This window comes from Scyliorhinus torazame, chromosome 23 (genome assembly GCF_047496885.1).
Source record: "Scyliorhinus torazame isolate Kashiwa2021f chromosome 23, sScyTor2.1, whole genome shotgun sequence".
In the NCBI taxonomy this organism is placed as follows: Eukaryota; Metazoa; Chordata; class Chondrichthyes; order Carcharhiniformes; family Scyliorhinidae; genus Scyliorhinus; species Scyliorhinus torazame.
This window is the reverse complement of record NC_092729.1, coordinates 16014181-16032384: the sequence shown is the minus strand read 5'-3', so window position 1 is coordinate 16032384 and position 18204 is coordinate 16014181. Positions and strand designations below refer to the sequence as shown.

General features: G+C 52.9%; 1 long non-coding RNA gene across 1 annotated transcript in view; it reads left to right on the top strand.

Moving 5' to 3' along the window:
- The window catches only part of LOC140399573 (uncharacterized), a 489788-nt gene extending 475923 nt beyond the window's left edge, over positions 1-13865 (top strand). The window contains exon 3 of the long non-coding RNA XR_011937728.1: positions 13816-13865. This is a non-coding gene — a long non-coding RNA (uncharacterized lncRNA). The remainder of the gene's footprint in view (positions 1-13815) is intronic.
- Positions 13866-18204: the final 4339 nt, after the last annotated feature.

Sequence of the window (18204 nt, the reverse complement as noted above, 5' to 3'; positions counted from 1 at the left end):
CTCTCTGTGTGTCCCTCGCTCTCTGTGTGTGTCACTCGCTCCCTGTGTGTCCCTCGCTCTCTGTGTGTCCCTTGCTCTGTGTGTCCCTCGCTCTCTGTGTGTTCCTCACTCTCTGTGTGTTCCTCACTCTCTGTGCGTCCCTCGCTCTCTGTATGTCCCTCGCTCTCTGTGTCCCTCGCTCTCTGTGTGTCCCTCGCTCTCTATGTATTTCTCGCTCTCTGCGTGTCCCTCACTCTCAGTGTTTCCCTCGCTCTCTGTGTGTCCCTCACTCTCTGTGTGTCCCTCGCTCTCTGTATGTGTCCCTCGCTCTCTGTGTGTCCCTCGCTCTGTGTGTGTTACTTGCTCTCTGTGTGTCCCTCGCTCTCTGGTGTGTCCCTCGCTCTCTGTGCATCCCTCGCTCTCTGTGAGTCCCTCGCTCTTTGTGTGTTCCTTGCTCTCTGTGTGTCCCTCGCTCTCTGTGTGAGTCCCTCGCTCTCTGTGTGACCCTCGCTCTCTGTGTGTTCCTCGCTCTCTGTGTGTCCCTCGCTCTCTGTGTGTGTCCCTCGCTCTCTGTGTGTCCCTCGCTCTCTGTGCGTCCCTTGCTCTCTGTGTGTTCCTCGCTCTCTGTGCGTCCCTCGCTCTCTGTGTGTCCCTTGCTCTCTGTGTCCCTCGCTCTCTGTGTGTCCCTCGCTCTCTTTGTGTTCTTCGCTCTCTGTGTGTACCTCACTCTCTGTGTGTCCCTCACTCTCTGTGTGTCCCTCGCTCTCTATGTGTGTCCCTCGCTCTCTGTGTGTGTTCCTCGCTCTCTGTGTAATTCGCTCTCTGTGTGTCCCTCGCTCTCTGTGCATACCTCGCTCTCTGTGTGTCCCTCGTTCTCTGTGCGTCCCTCGCTCTCTGTGTGTCCCTCGCTCTCTGTGTGTCCCTTGCTCTCTGTGAGTCCCTCGCTCTCTGTGTGTTCCTCGCACTCTGTGTGTCCCTCGCTCTGTGTGTGTGTGTCTCGCTCTCTGTGCACCCCTCGTTCTCTGTGTCCTTCGCTCTCTGTGTGTCCCTTGCTCTCTGTGCGTCCCTCGCTCTCTGTGTGTCCCTCGCTCTCTGTGTGTCCCCCGCTCTCTGTGTGTGTCCCTCGCTCTCTGTGTGTCCCTCGCTCTCTGTGTGTCCCTCGCTCTCTGTTTGTCCCCCGCTCTCTGTGTGTGTCCCTCGCACTCTGTGTGTCCCTTGCTCTGTGTGTCCCTCGCTCTCTGTGTGTCCCTCACTCTCTGTGTGTTCCTCACTCTCTGTGCGTCCCTCGCTCTCTGTATGTCCCTCGCTCTCTGTGTCCCTCGCTCTCTGTGTGTCCCTCGCTCTCTATGTATTCCTCGCTCTCTGTGTGTCCCTCACTCTCTGTGTTTCCCTCGCTCTCTGTGTGTCCCTCACTCTCTGTGTGTCCTTCGCTCTCTGTATGTGTCCCTCGCTCTCTGTGTGTCCCTCGCTCTGTGTGTGTGTTACTTGCTCTCTGTCTGTCCCTCGCTCTCTGGTGTGTCCCTCGCTCTCTGTGCATCCCTCGCTCTCTGTGAGTCCCTCGCTCTCTGTGTGTGTTCCTTGCTCTCTGTGTGTCCCTCGCTCTCTGTGTGAGTCCCTCGCTCTCTGTGTGACCCTCGCTCTCTGTGTGTCCCTCGCTCTCTGTGTGTCCGTCGCTCTCTGTGTGTCCCTCGTTCTCTGTGTGTCCCTCGCTCTCTGTGTGTGTCCCTCGCTCTCTGTGTGTCCCTCGCTCTCTGTGCGTCCCTAGCTCTCTGTGTGTTCCTCGCTCTCTGTGCGTCCCTCGCTCTCTGTGTGTCACTTGCTCTCTGTGTCCCTCGCTCTCTGTGTGTCCCTCGCTCTCTGTGTGTGTCCCTCGCTCTCTGTGTGTCCCTCGCTCTCTGTGCGTCCCTAGCTCTCTATGTGTTCCTCGCTCTCTGTGCGTCCCTCGCTCTCTGTGTGTCCCTTGCTCTCTGTGTCCCTCGCTCTCTGTGTGTCCCTCGCTCTCTGTGTGTTCTTCGCTCTCTGTGTGTACCTCACTCTCTGTGTGTCCCTCACTCTCTGTGTGTCCCTCGCTCTCTATGTGTGTCCCTCGCTCTCTGTGTGTGTTCCTCGCTCTCTGTGTAATTCGCTCTCTGTGTGTCCCTCGCTCTCTGTGCATAACTCGCTCTCTGTGTGTCCCTCGTTCTCTGTGCGTCCCTCGCTCTCTGTGTGTCCCTCGCTCTCTGTGTGTCCCTTGCTCTCTGTGAGTCCCTCCCTCTCTGTGTGTTCCTCGCACTCTGTGTGTCCCTCGCTCTGTGTGTGTGTGTCTCGCTCTCTGTGCACCCCTCGCTCTCTGTGTCCTTCGCTCTCTGTGTGTCCCTTGCTCTCTGTGCGTCCCTCGCTCTCTGTGTGTCCCTTGCTCTGTGTGTCCCTCGCTCTCTGTGTGTCCCTCACTCTCTGTGTGTTCCTCACTCTCTGTGCGTCCCTCACTCTCTGTATGTCCCTCGCTCTCTGTGTCCCTCGCTCTCTGTGTGTCCCTCGCTCTCTATGTATTCCTCGCTCTCTGTGTGTCCCTCACTCTCTGTGTTTCCCTCGCTCTCTGTGTGTCCCTCACTCTCTGTGTGTCCTTCGCTCTCTGTATGTGTCCCTCGCTCTCTGTGTTTCTTCGCTCTGTGTGTGTGTTACTTGCTCTCTGTCTGTCCCTCGCTCTCTGGTGTGTCCCTCGCTCTCTGTGCATCCCTCGCTCTCTGTGAGTCCCTCGCTCTCTGTGTGTGTTCCTTGCTCTCTGTGTGTCCCTCGCTCTCTGTGCGAGTCCCTCGCTCTCTGTGTGACCCTCGCTCTCTGTGTGTCCCTCGCTCTCTGTGTGTCCGTCGCTCTCTGTGTGTCCCTCGTTCTCTGTGTGTCCCTCGCTCTCTGTGTGTGTCCCTCGCTCTCTGTGTGTCCCTCGCTCTCTGTGCGTCCCTAGCTCTCTGTGTGTTCCTCGCTCTCTGTGCGTCCCTCGCTCTCTGTGTGTCACTTGCTCTCTGTGTCCCTCGCTCTCTGTGTGTCCCTCGCTCTCTGTGTGTGTCCCTCGCTCTCTGTGTGTCCCTCGCTCTCTGTGAGTCCCTCGCTCTCGGTGTGTGTTCCTTGCTCTCTGTGTGTCCCTCGCTCTCTGTGTGAGTCCCTCGCTCTCTGTGTGACCCTCGCTCTCTGTGTGTCCCTCGCTCTCTGTGTGTCCGTCGCTCTCTGTGTGTCCCTCGTTCTCTGTGTGTCCCTCGCTCTCTGTGCGTCCCTAGCTCTCTGTGTGTTCCTCGCTCTCTGTGCGTCCCTCGCTCTCTGTGTGTCACTTGCTCTCTGTGTCCCTCGCTCTCTGTGTGTCCCTCGCTCTCTGTGTGTTCTTCGCTCTCTGTGTGTACCTCACTCTCTGTGTGTCCCTCACTCTCTGTGTGTCCCTCGCTCTCTATGTGTGTCCCTCGCTCTCTGTGTGTCCCTCGCTCTCTGTGTAATTCGCTCTCTGTGTGTCCCTCGCTCTCTGTGCGTCCCTCGCTCTCTGTGTGTCCCTCGCTCTCTGTGCGTCCCTCGCTCACTGTGTGTCCCTCGCTCTCTGTGTGTCCCTTGCTCTCTGTGAGTCCCTCGCTCTCTGTGTGTTCCTCGCACTCTGTGTGTCCCTCGCTCTGTGTGTGTGTTTCTCGCTCTCTGTGCACCCCTCGCTCTCTGTGTCCTTTGCTCTCTGTGTGTCCCTCGCTCTCTGTGCGTCCCTCACTCTCTGTGTGTCCCTCGCTCTCTGTGTGTCCCCCGCTCTCTGTGTGTGTCCCTCGCTCTCTGTGTGTCCCTCGCTCTCTGTGTGTCCCTCGCTCTCTGTTTGTCCCCCGCTCTCTGTGTGTGTCCCTCGCACTCTCTGTGTCCCTCGCTCTGTGCGTCCCTCGCTCTCTGTGCGTCCCTCGCTCTGTGTGTGTGTCCCTCACTCTGTGCCTCCCTCGCTCTCTGTGTGTGTCCCTCGCTCTGTGCGTCCCTCGCTCTCTGTGCGTCCCTCGCTCTCTGTGTGCCCCTCGCTCTCTGTGTGTGTCCCTCGCTCTGTGCGTCCCTCGCTCTCTGTGCGTCCCTCGCTCTCTGTGTGTCCCTCGCTCTCTGTGTGTCCCTCGCTCTCTGTGTGTCCCTCGCTCTCACTGAGTGTCCCTCGCTCTCTGTTTATCCCTCGCTCTGTGAGTCCCTCGCTCTGTGTGTCCCTCGCTCTTTGTATGTCCCTCGCTCTCTGTGTGTCCCTCGCTCTGTGTGTCCCTCGCTCTGTGCGTCCCTCGCTCTCTGTGCGTCCCTCGCTCTCTGTGCGTCCCTTGCTCTCTGTGTCCCTCGCTCTGTGTGTCCCTCGCTCTCTGTGCGCCCCTCGCTCTCTGTGTGCCCCTCGCTCTGTGTGTCCCTCGCTCTCTGTGTGTCCCTCGCTCTGTGTGTCCCTCGCTCTCTGTGTGTCCCTCGCTCTGTGTGTCCCTCGCTCTCTGTGTGCCCCTCGCTCTGTGTGTCCCTCGCTCTCTGTGTGTCCCTCGCTCTCTGTGCGTACCTCGCTCTCTGTGCGCCCCTCGCTCTCTGTGTGTGCCCCTCGCTCTGTGCGTTCCTCGCTCTCTGTGTGTCCCTCGCTCTCTGTGTGTCCCTAGCTCTCTGTGCGTCCCTCGCTCTCTGTGTGTCCCTCGCTCTCTGTGTGTGTCCCTCGCTCTCTGTGCGCCCCTCGCTCTCTGTGTGTGCCCCTCGCTCTGTGCGTTCCTCGCTCTCTGTGTGTCCCTCGCTCTCTGTGTGTCCCTAGCTCTCTGTGCGTCCCTCGCTCTCTGTGTGTCCCTCGCTCTCTGTGTGTGTCCCTCGCTCTCTGTGTGTCCCTCGCTCTCTGTGTGTGTCCCTCGATCTCTGTGCGTCCCACGCTCTCTGTGTGTCCCTCGCTCTCTGTGTGTGTCCCTCGCTCTCTGTGTGTCCCTCGCTCTCTGTGTGTCCCTCGCTCTCTGTGTGTCCCTCGCTCTCTGTGTGTGTCCCTCGCTCTCTGTGTGTCCCTCGCTCTCTGTGTGTGTCCCTCGCTCTCTGTGCGTCCCTCGCTCTGTGCGTCCCTCGCTCTGTGTGTGCCCATGAGCATGGTATCATTGTGGATAGCACAATTGCTTCACAGCTCCAGGGTCCCAGGTTCGATTCCGGATTGGGTCACTGTCTGTGCGGAGTCTGCACATCCTCCCCGTGTGTGCGTGGGTTTCCTCCGGGTGCTCCGGTTTCCTCCCACAGTCCAAAGATGTGCAGGTTAGGTGGATTGGCCTTGATAAATTGCCCTTTGTGTCCAAAATTGCCCTTAGTGTTGGGTGGGGTTGCTGGGTTATGGGGATAGGGTGGGGTTGTGGGCTTGGATAGGGTGTGCTTTCCAAGATCTGGTACAGACTCGACGGGCCGAATGGCCTCCTTCTACGCTTTAATTCTCTGATAAACTGTGATCGCTCTCTTTGCGTGCGCCGCTGTCTCTATGTCCCTCGCTCTCTATGTGTCCCTCGCTCTCTGTCTCTCGCTCTCTGTGTGTCCCTCGCTCTCTGTGTGTCCCTCGCTCTCTGTGTGTCCCTTGCTCTCTGTGTGTCCCTCGCTCTCACTGAGTGTCCCTCGCTCTCTGTTTATCCCTCGCTCTGTGAGTCCCTCGCTCTGTGTGTCCCTCGCTCTCTGTGTGTCCCTCGCTCTCTGTAGTCCCTCGCTCTCTGTGTGTCCCTCGCTCTCTGTGCGTCCCTCGCTCTCTGTGCGTCCCTCGCTCTCTGTGTGTCCCTCGCTCTCTGTGTATCCCTAGCTCTCTCTGTCTCCCTCGCTCTCTGTGTCTCCCTCGCTCTCTGTGCGTCCCTCGCTCTCTGTGCGTCCCTCGCTCTCTGTGCGTCCCTCGCTCTCTGTGAGTCCGTCGCTCTCTGTGTGTGTTCCTTGCTCTCTGTGTGTCCCTCGCTCTCTGTGTGAGTCCCTCGCTCTCTGTGTGACCCTCGCTCTCTGTGTGTCCCTCGCTCTCTGTGTGTGTCCCTCGCTCTCTGTGTGTCCCTCGCTCTCTGTGCGTCCCTAGCTCTCTGTGTGTTCCTCGCTCTCTGTGCGTCCCTCCCTCTCTGTGTGTCCCTTGCTCTCTGTGTGTCCCTCGCTCTCTGGTGTCCCTCGCTCTCTGTGTGTCCCTCGCTCTCTGTGTGTCCCTCGCTCTCTGTGTGTCCCTCGCTCTCTGGTGTCCCTCGCCCTCTTTGTGTCCCTCGCTCTCTGTGTGTCCCTCACTCTCTGTGCACCCCTCATTTTCTGTGCCATCGCTCTCTGTGTGTCCCTCGCTCTGTGTGCGTGTCCCTCGCTCTCTGTGTGTCCCTCGCTCTCTGTGTGTTCCTCGCTCTCTTTGTGTCCCTCGCTCTCTGTGTGTCCCTCGCTCTCTGTGTGTCCCTCGCTCTCTGTGTGTACCTCGCTCTCTGTGTGTCCCTCACTCTCTGTGTGTCCCTCGCTCTCTGTGTGTTCCTCGCTCTCTGTGTGTTCCTCGCTCTCTGTGTGTCCCTCGCTCACTGTGTGTCCCTCGCTCACTGTGTGTCCCTCGCTCACTGTGCGTGTCCCTCGTTCTCTGTGTGTCCCTCGCTCTCTGTGTGTGTCGCTTGCTCTCTGTGTGTGTCCCTCGCTCTCTGTGTGTGTCCCTCGCTCTCTGTGTGTGTCCCTCGCTCTCTGTGTGTGTTCCTCGCTCTCTGTGTGTGTCCCTCGCTCTCTGTGTGTGTCCCTCGCTCTCTGTGTGTTCCTTGCTCTCTGTGTGTGTCCCTCGCTTTCTGTGTCTGTCCCTCACTCTCTGTGTGTCCCTCGCTCTCTGTGTGTCCCAGCTCTCTGTGTGTCCCTCGCTCTCAGTGTGTCCCTCGCTCTCTGTGTGTGTTCCTCGCTCTCTGTGTGTCCCTCGCTCTCTGTGTCCCTCGCTCTCTGGGTGCCCCTCGCTCTGTGTGTCCCTCGCTCTCTGTGTGTCCCTCGCTCTCTGTGTGTCCCTCGCTCTCTGTGTGTCCCTCACTCTCTGTGTGTCCCTCGCTCTCTGTGTGTCCCAGCTCTCTGTGTGTCCCTCGATCTCTGTGTGCGCCTCGCTCTCTGTGTGTCCCAACTCTCTGTGTGTCTCTCGCTTTCTGTGTGTGTCCCTCGCTCTCTGTGTGTTTCCCTCATTCTCTGTGTGTGTCCCTCGTTCTCTGTGTGTGTCCCTCGTTCTCTGTGTGTGTCCCTCGCTCTGTGTGTGTCCCTCGCTCTCTGTGTGTCCCTCACTCTCTGTGTGTCCCTTGCTCTCTGTGTGTCCCTCGCTCTCTGTGTGTCCCTCGCTCTCTGTGTGTGTCCCTCGCTCTCTGTGTGTCCCTCGCTCTCTGTGCGTCCCTAGCTCTCTGTGTGTTCCTCGCTCTCTGTGCGTCCCTCGCTCTCTGTGTGTCCCTTGCTCTCTGTGTCCCTCGCTCTCTGTGTGTCCCTCGCTCTCTGTGTGTCCCTCGCTCTCTGGTGTCCCTCGCCCTCTGTGTGTCCCTCGCTCTCTGTGTGTCCCTCACTCTCTGTGCACCCCTCATTTTCTGTGCCATCGCTCTCTGTGTGTCCCTCGCTCTGTGTGCGTGTCCCTCGCTCTCTGTGTGTCCCTCGCTCTCTGTGTGTTCCTCGCTCTCTTTGTGTCCCTCGCTCTCAGTGTGTCCCTCGCTCTCTGTGTGTCCCTCGCTCTCTGTGTGTACCTCGCTCTCTGTGTGTCCCTCACTCTCTGTGTGTCCCTCGCTCTCTGTGTGTTCCTCGCTCTCTGTGTGTTCCTCGCTCTCTGTGTGTCCCTCGCTCACTGTGTGTCCCTCGCTCACTGTGTGTCCCTCGCTCACTGTGCGTGTCCCTCGTTCTCTGTGTGTCCCTCGCTCTCTGTGTGTGTCGCTTGCTCTCTGTGTGTGTCCCTCGCTCTCTGTGTGTGTCCCTCGCTCTCTGTGTGTGTCCCTCGCTCTCTGTGTGTGTTCCTCGCTCTCTGTGTGTGTCCCTCGCTCTCTGTGTGTGTCCCTCGCTCTCTGTGTGTTCCTTGCTCTCTGTGTGTGTCCCTCGCTTTCTGTGTCTGTCCCTCACTCTCTGTGTGTCCCTCGCTCTCTGTGTGTCCCAGCTCTCTGTGTGTCCCTCGCTCTCTGTGTGTCCCTCGCTCTCTGTGTGTGTTCCTCGCTCTCTGTGTGTCCCTCGCTCTCTGTGTCCCTCGCTCTCTGGGTGCCCCTCGCTCTGTGTGTCCCTCGCTCTCTGTGTGTCCCTCGCTCTCTGTGTGTCCCTCGCTCCGTGTGTCCCTCACTCTCTGTGTGTCCCTCGCTCTCTGTGTGTCCCAGCTCTCTGTGTGTCCCTCGATCTCTGTGTGCGCCTCGCTCTCTGTGTGTCCCAACTCTCTGTGTGTCTCTCGCTTTCTGTGTGTGTCCCTCGCTCTCTGTGTGTTTCCCTCGCTCTCCATGTGTCCCTCATTCTCTGTGTGTGTCCCTCGTTCTCTGTGTGTGTCCCTCGTTCTCTGTGTGTGTCCCTCGCTCTGTGTGTGTCCCTCGCTCTCTGTGTGTCCCTCGCTCTCTGTGTGTCCCTTGCTCTCTGTGTGTCCCTCGCTCTCTGTGTGTCCCTCGCTCTCTGTGTGTCCCTCGCTCTCTGTGTGTTCCTCGCTCTTTGTGTGTCCCTCACACTCTGTATGTGTCCCTCGCTCTCTGTGTGTCCCTCACTCTCTGTGTGTCCCTCGCTCTCTGTGTGTCCCAGCTCTCTGTGTGTCCCTCGATCTCTGTGTGCGCCTCGCTCTCTGTGTGTCCCAACTCTCTGTGTGTCTCTCGCTTTCTGTGTGTGTCCCTCGCTCTCTGTGTGTTTCCCTCACTCTCCATGTGTCCCTCATTCTCTGTGTGTGTCCCTCGTTCTCTGTGTGTGTCCCTCGTTCTCTGTGTGTGTCCCTCGCTCTGTGTGTGTCCCTCGCTCTCTGTGTGTCCCTCGCTCTCTGTGTGTCCCTTGCTCTCTGTGTGTCCCTCGCTCTCTGTGTGTCCCTCGCTCTCTGTGTGTCCCTCGCTCTCTGTGTGTTCCTCGCTCTTTGTGTGTCCCTCACTCTCTGTATGTGTCCCTCGCTCTCTGTGTGTCCCTCACTCTCTGTGTGTCCCTCGCTCTCTGTGTGTCCCAGCTCTCTGTGTGTCCCTCGATCTCTGTGTGCGCCTCGCTCTCTGTGTGTCCCAACTCTCTGTGTGTCTCTCGCTTTCTGTGTGTGTCCCTCGCTCTCTGTGTGTTTCCCTCGCTCTCCATGTGTCCCTCATTCTCTGTGTGTGTCCCTCGTTCTCTGTGTGTGTCCCTCGTTCTCTGTGTGTGTCCCTCGCTCTGTGTGTGTCCCTCGCTCTCTGTGTGTCCCTCGCTCTCTGTGTGTCCCTTGCTCTCTGTGTGTCCCTCGCTCTCTGTGTGTCCCTCGCTCTCTGTGTGTCCCTCGCTCTCTGTGTGTCCCTCGCTATCTGTGTGTTCCTCGCTCTTTGTGTGTCCCTCACTCTCTGTATGTGTCCCTCACTCTCTGTGTGTCCCACGCTCTCTGTGTGTCCCTCGCTCTCTGTGCATCCCTCGCTCTAGAACATAGAACATAGAACATAGAATAATACATCGCAGTACAGGCCCTTCGGCCCACGAAGTTGCACCGAAACAAAAGCCATCTAACCTACACTCTGCCATTATCATCCATATGTTTATCCAATAAACTTTTAAATGCCCTCAATGTTGGCGAGTTCACTACTGTAGCATGTAGGGCATTCCACGGCCTCACTACTCTTTGCGTAAAGAACCTACCTCTGACCTCTGTCCTATATCTATTACCCCTCAGTTTAAAGTTATGTCCCCTCGTGCCAGCCATTTCCATCCGCGGGAGAAGGCTCTCACTGTCCACCCTATCCAACCCCCTGATCATTTTGTATGCCTCTATTAATTCTCCTCTTAACCTTCTTCTCTCCAACGAAAACAACCTCAAGTCCATCAGCCTTTCTTCATAAGATTTTCCCTCCATACCAGGCAACATCCCGATAAATCTCCTCTGCACCCGCTCCAAAGCCTCCACGTCCTTTCTATAATGTGGTGACCAGAACTGTACGCAATACTCCAAATGCGGCCGTACCAGAGTTCTGTACAGCTGCAACATGACCTCCCGACTCCGGAACTCAATCCCTCTACCAATAAAGGCCAACACTCCATAGGCCTTCTTCACAACCCTATTAACCTGGGTGGCAACTTTCAGGGATCTATGTACATGGACACCTAGATCCCTCTGCTCATCCACACTTTCAAGAACTTTACCATTAGCCAAATATTCCGCATTCCTGTTATTCCTTCCAAAGTGAATCACCTCACACTTCTCTACATTAAACTCCATTTGCCACCTCTCAGCCCAGCTCTGCAGCTAATCTATATCCCTCTGTAACCTGCTACATCCTTCCACACTATCGACAACACCACCGACTTTAGTATCGTCTGCAAATTTACTCACCCACCCTTCTGCGCCTTCCTCTAGGTCATTGATAAAAATGACAAACAGCAACGGCCCCAGAACAGATCCTTGTGGTACTCCACTTGTGACTGTACTCCATTCTGAACATTTCCCATCAACCACCACCCTCTGTCTTCTTTCAGCTAGCCAATTTCTGATCCACATCTCTAAATCACCCTCAATCCCCAGCCTCCGTATTTTCTGCAATAGCCTACCGTGGGGAACCTTATCAAACGCTTTGCTGAAATCCATATACACCACATCAACTGCTCTACCCTCATCTACCTGTTCAGTCACCTTCTCAAAGAACTCAATAAGGTTCGTGAGGCATGACCTACCCTTCACAAAGCCATGCTGACTATCCCTGATCATATTATTCCTATCTAGATGATTATAAATCTTGTCTCTTATAATCACCTCCAAGACTTTACCCACTACAGACGTGAGGCTCACCGGTCTATAGTTGCCGGGGTTGTCTCTGCTCCCCTTTTTGAACAAAGGGACCACATTTGCTGTCCTCCAGTCCTCTGGCACTATTCCTGTAGCCAATGATGACATAAAAATCAAAGCAAAAGGTCCAGCAATCTCTTCCCTGGCCTCCCAGAGAATCCTAGGATAAATCCCATCAGGTCCCGGGGACTGATCTATTTTCAGCCTGTCCAGAATTGCCAACACCTCTTCCCTACGTACCTCAATGCCATCTATTCTATTAGCCTGGGGCTCAGCATTCTCCTCCACAACATTATCTTTTTCCTGAGTGAATACTGACGAAAAATATTCATTTAGTATCTCGCCTATCTCTTCAGACTCCACACACAATTTCCCATCCCTGTCCTTGACTGGTCCTACTCTTTCCCTAGTCATTTGCTTATTCCTGACATACCTATAGAAAGCTTTTGGGTTTTCCTTGATCCTTCCTGCCAAATACTTCTCATGTCCCCTCCTTGCTCGTCTTAGCTCTCTCTTTAGATCCTTCCTCGCTACCTTGTAACTATCCATCGCCCCAACCGAAACTTCACACTTCATCTTCACATAGGCCTCCTTCTTCCTCTTAACAAGAGATTCCACTTCCTTGGTAAACCACGGTTCCCTCGCTCGACGCCTTCCTCCCTGCCTGACCGGTACATATTTATCAAGAACACGCAGTAGCTGATCCTTGAACAAGCCCCACTTATCCAGTGTGCCCAACACTTGCAGCCTACTTCTCCACCTTATCCCCCCAAGTCACGTCTAATGGCATCATAATTGCCCTTCCCCCAGCTATAACTCTTGCCCTGCGGTGTATACTTATCCCTTTCCATCATTAATGTAAACGTCACCGAATTGTGGTCACTGTCCCCAAAGTGCTCTCCTACCTCCAAATCCAACACCTGGCCTGGTTCATTACCCAAAACCAAATCCAACGTGGCCTCGCCTCTTGTTGGCCTGTCAACATATTGTTTCAGGAAACCCTCCTGAGATTAGAATTTATAATGAAACAATTTATATTCAATGAAAACGGTCAGTTTGATAACCCCAACTGCTTTCTGTTACCTCGCCCCTCACGCTCCTCTCTCACCTTGATTTTAATTTGGGGAATTCTGCAGGCAGCTTGTGCACAGGAAGAGCCCCAAAAATGGTGGCACTTTCAAAATTAAGTTCAGAGTCTCTGAAGATGGATTTCTTTCTCTCTTTCTACTTGAACCTGTACAAACTGACAGCAGGCATATTGATTGCACAGTAAGATTCCACAATCAGAAATGTGATCATGGTGGACAATTCCCCCACGTCCCCTGTGGAAAGGATGAATTAACTCCCTCATTCCCACCTTTAAGTTTAAGACTTTTAACTCAAGACCTTCAAACCCATTTTGCAGTCCGTGAGCTAATTTTTTAAAAATGTGGTCATTATTGCTGTGTTTTTTGAAAATATTATCATTCCGATGAGGACGGACATAACAACATACAAACAATCAGTCACAACACAAACAAAATACTATTCTCCTCATTTGAGATTTATTCCTTTATTTCCATTAAACCTTTCCCCTCTTCCCTCCCCTTACCCACTGGCAACAAACAGATCTGTAAATAGAGACAAGAACAGCCTCCATCTCGTCCAGAACCCCCCACCTGAGCCACAAAGGGCTAACTTTAGTTTCTCAAGTTTAAGGAATTCCACAATATCCCTCAACCATGTCGATATTTTTGGCGGATCTTCTGACTTCCCTTCCAATACAATTAGCCTCCGGACGATCAATGTGGCAAAGGCCACCACATCGGCCCCGTCCCCATCTATTAGTCCCGGTACTTCCGACACCCCAGAAATTGCCTCATGTGGTCCCAGTAATATTTCCACCTCCACAACCTTTGTTACTGTTTTAAATAGCGAGAGCCAGAAGCCCAATAATCGTGGACGTGACCAGAAGATGTGGACGTGGTTCACTGGTCCTCCTTTACACTCTCACATTTATCTTCTTCCTCTGTGAAGGATCTGCTCGTTCATCCCTGTGTCATATCGCCCCTGTGTACATCCTTGAATTGTATCAAGCCCATCCGAGCACGTGAAGATGTCGCATTGACCCTGTGTATAACCTCACTCCATAGTCCCCATTCCAACGCCACGCCCAACTCTTCCTTCCACTTTTGTTTTATTTCCTCAATTGCTGCTTTCTTTCTGTCCATCAGCCAGCTGTAAATGTTAGTAATTCTCCCATCACCAACTCAGCTGGGAGGAGCAATTTATCCAGCAGCTTGTTCTCTGGTAGGCAACGAAAGAGGACAACTCCTTGTTCACCAAGTTTCATCATTGAAGATAATTAAACTTCACCTCCCTCGGCATTTTATGTTTCTCCCTCAATTCTTCAAACCTACATTCCAAGAACAAGTCTGTAACCTGTCTCAGCCCAGCTTTATGCCACTGTTTAAATATTGTATCCAGTCTTGCCGCCGGGGTGAATCGGGGGTTTCCATAAATAGGGGCTCGCACCGTCAAGTTTACCAAAGCAAAATGGCGTCTCCGCTTGCTCCAGATGTTGAAGGAAGATGCCAGCACCGGGCTTTGTGTAAACCTCCCCGGGGGAAATGGGAGTGGGGCCGCAGCGAAAGTCTGCAAACTAGTCCCCTTACACGATGCTTACTCCACCTGTACCCATTCCGCTTCTTCCTCTCCCCACCATTGCCGAATCTTCTCCAAATTCATAGCCCAATAATAATACAAAAGATTGGGAAGCACCAAACCTCCCACCCACCCATTCTTTTTAAATGTGTGCTGGTCCTTTTGAAGAGAAATCCAAAATCTCCTTCCATTTACTGATGGAGATGTGATCTGCCGCATTTTCTATCTGTTTAGAGCAGGGTGTCTGTGTGAGGGTAAGTGTGTTACTGTGTGTGTGGACTTTTCTCTATCTGTCTATCTGCCAGTCGCCCTGGTCCAACATTCTATTTCTCTCTCCACAGATGCTGCCTGACCTGCTCAGTATTTTCCGCATTGGTACAAGAGCGAGGAGGTAAGGCTGAACTTATACAAGACACTAGTTAGAGCTCAGCTGGAATATTGTGGACAGTTCTGGGCGTCACACTATAGGAAGGATGTGAACACACTGGAGCGAGTGCAGAGGAGGTTCACAAGAATGGTTCAGGAATGAGAAACTTCAGTGATGAGGATAGATTGGAGGTTGGGTCTGTTCTCCATGGAGAGAAATGTCCAAGAGGAGATTAGATAGAGGTAATCAAATTCTTGGGGGTGCCGGACAGAGTAGACAGGGAGAAACTGTTCCCACTATTAAGAAGCTCAAGAACGAGATGGCACAGAATTAAAGTGAATTGGAAAAGAAGCAAATATTTGTGAGAAAATGGAAACAGTATAGTGTAGAGAGAGCCCTGCTCGGTATCACACCCCGTGCTGTACCTCTCCTGGGATTGTTTGAGAGGAAAAATGCAGAGGGAGCTTTACTCTGTATCTAACCCCGTGCTGTACCTGTCCTGGGAGTGTTTGATGGGGACAGTGTAGAGGGAGATTTACTCTGTATCTAACCCCGTGCTGTACCTGTCCTAGGAGTGTTTGATGGGGACAGTGTAGAGGGAGCATTACTCTGTATCTAACCCCGTGCTGTACCTGTCCTGGGAGTGTTTGATGGGTCAGTGTAGAGGGAACTTTACTCTGTATCTAATCCCGTGCTGTACCTGTCCTGGGTGTGTTTGATGTTGACAGTGTAGAGGGCGCTTTACTCTATATCTAACCCCGTGCTGTACCTGTGCAGGGAGTGTTTGATGGGCACAGTGTAGAGAGAGCCTTGCTCGATATCTAATACCGTGTTGTACCTGTCCTGGGAGTGTTTGATGGGTACAGTGTAGAGAGAGCCTTGCTCGATATCTAATACCGTGTTGTACCTGTCCTGGGAGTGTTTGATGGGCACAGTGTAGAGAGAGCCTTGCTCGATATCTAATACCGTGTTGTACCTGTCCTGGGAGTGTTTGATGGGCACAGTGTAGAGAGAGCCTTGCTCGATATCTAATACCGTGATGTACCTGTCCTGGGAGTGTTTGCCAGGGACAGTGTAGAGGAATCTTTGTCTCACCCCATGATGTACCTTTGCTGGTCGTGTTTGACGGAGTTTCAAAATCTCAAATAAATGTCTTCTATTAGTTTCTCCATCCCTCTGTTTCTGCTTCTCTCTCTGTCTGTCTGGGAATATTGTCAGAACAAAATCCACGATCAGCAGTCAGCCATTTTAAGTTACTTAATGGTGGCCATTTTAGGTGAGCACAGCACAGTCATTTCTGACATTTGTACACGTTGGTACAACAAAATCCTGATGGAAAGAGTCTGATTTAAACAGTGATTTGTTGGGGAATGTGGATGAAGAAAGGGAGCTGGCTGTCCTTTTACATCAGTCACTGAAAGTGGAGAGGGGGGTGCAGCAAGCAGTTAAGAAGACCAATGATATGTTGGCCTTCATTGAAAGAGGGATTTGAGTTCAGAAGTGGAGATGTCTTACTGCAGTTACACAAGCCCTTGGTGAGACCACACCTGGAGTATTGTGTACAGTTTCGGTCTCCCTAACTAAGAAAGGATAGAGTTGCCAGAGAGGGAGTGCAGCGGAGGGTCAATCGGCTGATAGGGAGGTTACCGGACTGTCCTACAAGGAGAGATTGGTTTGACTGTGGCACAGTGGTTAGCACTGCTGCCTCACTGTGCCAGTGACCCGGGATAAATTCCGGCCTTGTGTGACTGATTACGTGGAGTTGGCAGTTTCTCCCCGTGTGTGCGTGGGTTTCCTCCGGGTGCTCCGGTTTCCTTCCACAGTCCAAAGATGTGCAGGCTAGGTGGAATGGTCCTGCTAAATTACCCCTTCGTGTCCAAGAAAGATTGTTTAGATTAGGTTAAGGAGTTATTGGGATAGGGCGGGTGACTGAGCTTACATAGAATGCTGTGTCAGAGGGTTGGTGTAGATTCGATGGGCAGAATGGCCTCCTTCTGCATTGTAGGGATTCTATCATTGTGCCTGTATTCACTAGGGCCTAGAAGGATGTGAGGAGATGTTGGCCGTGCTAAATTGCCCCTTAGTGGCCCAAAGGTTAGGTGGTGTTACTGGGGTTATTTGGATAGGGTGGAGGCGTGGGCTTGGGTAGGGTGCTCTCTCCGAGGGCCAGTGCAGACTCGATGGGCCAAATGGGCTACTCCTGCAATGTATATTCTATCATTCTGTGAGCTCTGATTATTACATTCCAACAGCGCTGTGCAGAGTCTACACAGAGATGGAGATTCTGAACATTGAATCAATGTATTCTGTTATTCTCCCCAACTTCTCTGTCTCTGCATCTCTCTATCTCTCTCTCTGGGAATCTGTCTAAACAAATCCACGATCAGCAGTCAGCCATTTTAAGTGACTGAACGGTGGCCATTTTAAGTGAGCACAACACTGAGACAATTCGGACAGTTGTCCAAGTTAGTGTCAAACAAAAACTGAAGGAAAGAGTCAAATTTAAATGGTGATATGTTGGGCAATGTGGATGCACAAATGGAGCTTGTACACCAGACACTGAAAGTGGAGAGGGGGGTGCAGCAAGCAGTTAAGAAGACCAATGATATGTTGGCCTTCATTGAAAGAGGGATTTGAATTCAGAAGTGGAGATGTCTTACTGCAGTTACACAAGGCCTTGGTGAGCCCACACCTGGAGTACTGTGTACAGTTTCGGTCTCCCTAACATAGAAAGGATATAGTTGCCAGAGAGGGAGTGCAGCGGAGGGACAATCGGCTGATAGGGAGATTGCCGGACTGTCCTCGGAGGAGAGATTGATTCAATAGGACCCGAACGAGCCCTGTTTCTCCAACCTAACCCTGGAGATCTAATCCCACATTCCTGGTGATGTCTCCACTCTCAAAGATGGAAAGTTATTGACCAAGTTTAAAGCAGAAATTGACAGCTTTCTAAATCCCAATGACATAAACGGACATGGGAATAGTGTTGGGGAAAAGACATTGAATTGAAGATATTTCACAGCTGGATTCACAGAATACCGACAGCAAAGTATCTTAAATTTTGGAAGAGCCACAAATGTTGTGAAACATTTGGGAAATGATTAGAAACAGTTTGGACTGAGATCTCCTCAGTGACCTGTGTGCAGACCCCACCCCCGACTTTCTGTCAGGAATGTTCCCCTCGGTGTGTTTCCTGTATCTGCAAAGGTAACACTTGTCCTGTCTATGGTTATGTTAATTCAGCAGACAGCCACAGATTCACAATGTCCTGTCGTTATTTCTGTCTTTGTTTGACATCTGTTCCCTCTGAATTTCTGACATGTTGGGAATAACTATTCGTCTGTCGCCTGAGGAAGGCTTTCCATAGAATGAGTAAAAACCAGCAAGAAATCACAGAATGTGAGTTAAACACAACTTCATTCCTGCTTCCATTTAGAGAGAAGATTCCTGGCCAGACAAACAAAGCTCATTGCAAAGTTTCACTTCATATTTTACTTGTTGTTCACAGGCAGATTTTTCACTGAAATCTTCTGATGTTAATTCCTGAGATTAGAATTTATAAAGAAACAATTTGGAATGAATGAAAACGGTCAGTTTGATAACCCTAATGTCCTGACTGCCTCACGTCCTGGCACCCTCACACCATCACACCCTCATGTCCCCTAACCCTCACATCCGGACCCACTCACGTCCCCGAAACCTCAGATCCTGACCCGCTGTGTACCTCTTTCTCTGTGTCTGTCCCTCACTCTCTCCGTGTGCCCACCTCTCTCTGTCCCTCTCTCCCTCTGTGTCCCTGTTGCTCTCAAAGTGTCCTCTCACTCTATCCCTCTCTTTCACTGTCTACCTCTTTCTCTCTGTGTCACTCTCTCTGTCGCCCTCTCCCTTTCTGTATCCCCCTCTCTCTGTCCCCCTCTCCCTCTATCTCTATCCCTCTGTCTCTTTGTCCCACTATCTATCACTTTGTACATCTCTCTCTCTTTCTATCACTCTATCGCTCACTCTCCTTCTCTCGCTGTGTCTCTCGCACTTGCTGTGTCGTCGCTCTCTGTGTGTGTCCCTCGCTCTGTGTGTGTCCCTCGCTCTCGCTGTGTCCCTCGCACTCGCTGTGTCCCTCGCTCTCTGTGTGTCCCTCACTCTCTGTGTGTCCCTCGCTCTCTGTGTGTCCCTCGCTCTCTGTGTGTTCCTTGCTCTCTGTGTGTCCCTCGCTCTCTGTGTGACCCTCGCTCTCTGTGTGTTCCTCGCTCTCTGTGTGTCCCTCGTTCTCTGTGTGTGTCCCTCGCTCTGTGTGTGTCCCTCGCTCTGTGTGTCCCTCGCTCTGTGTGTCCCTCGCTCTGTGTGTCCCTCGCTCTCTGTGTGTCCC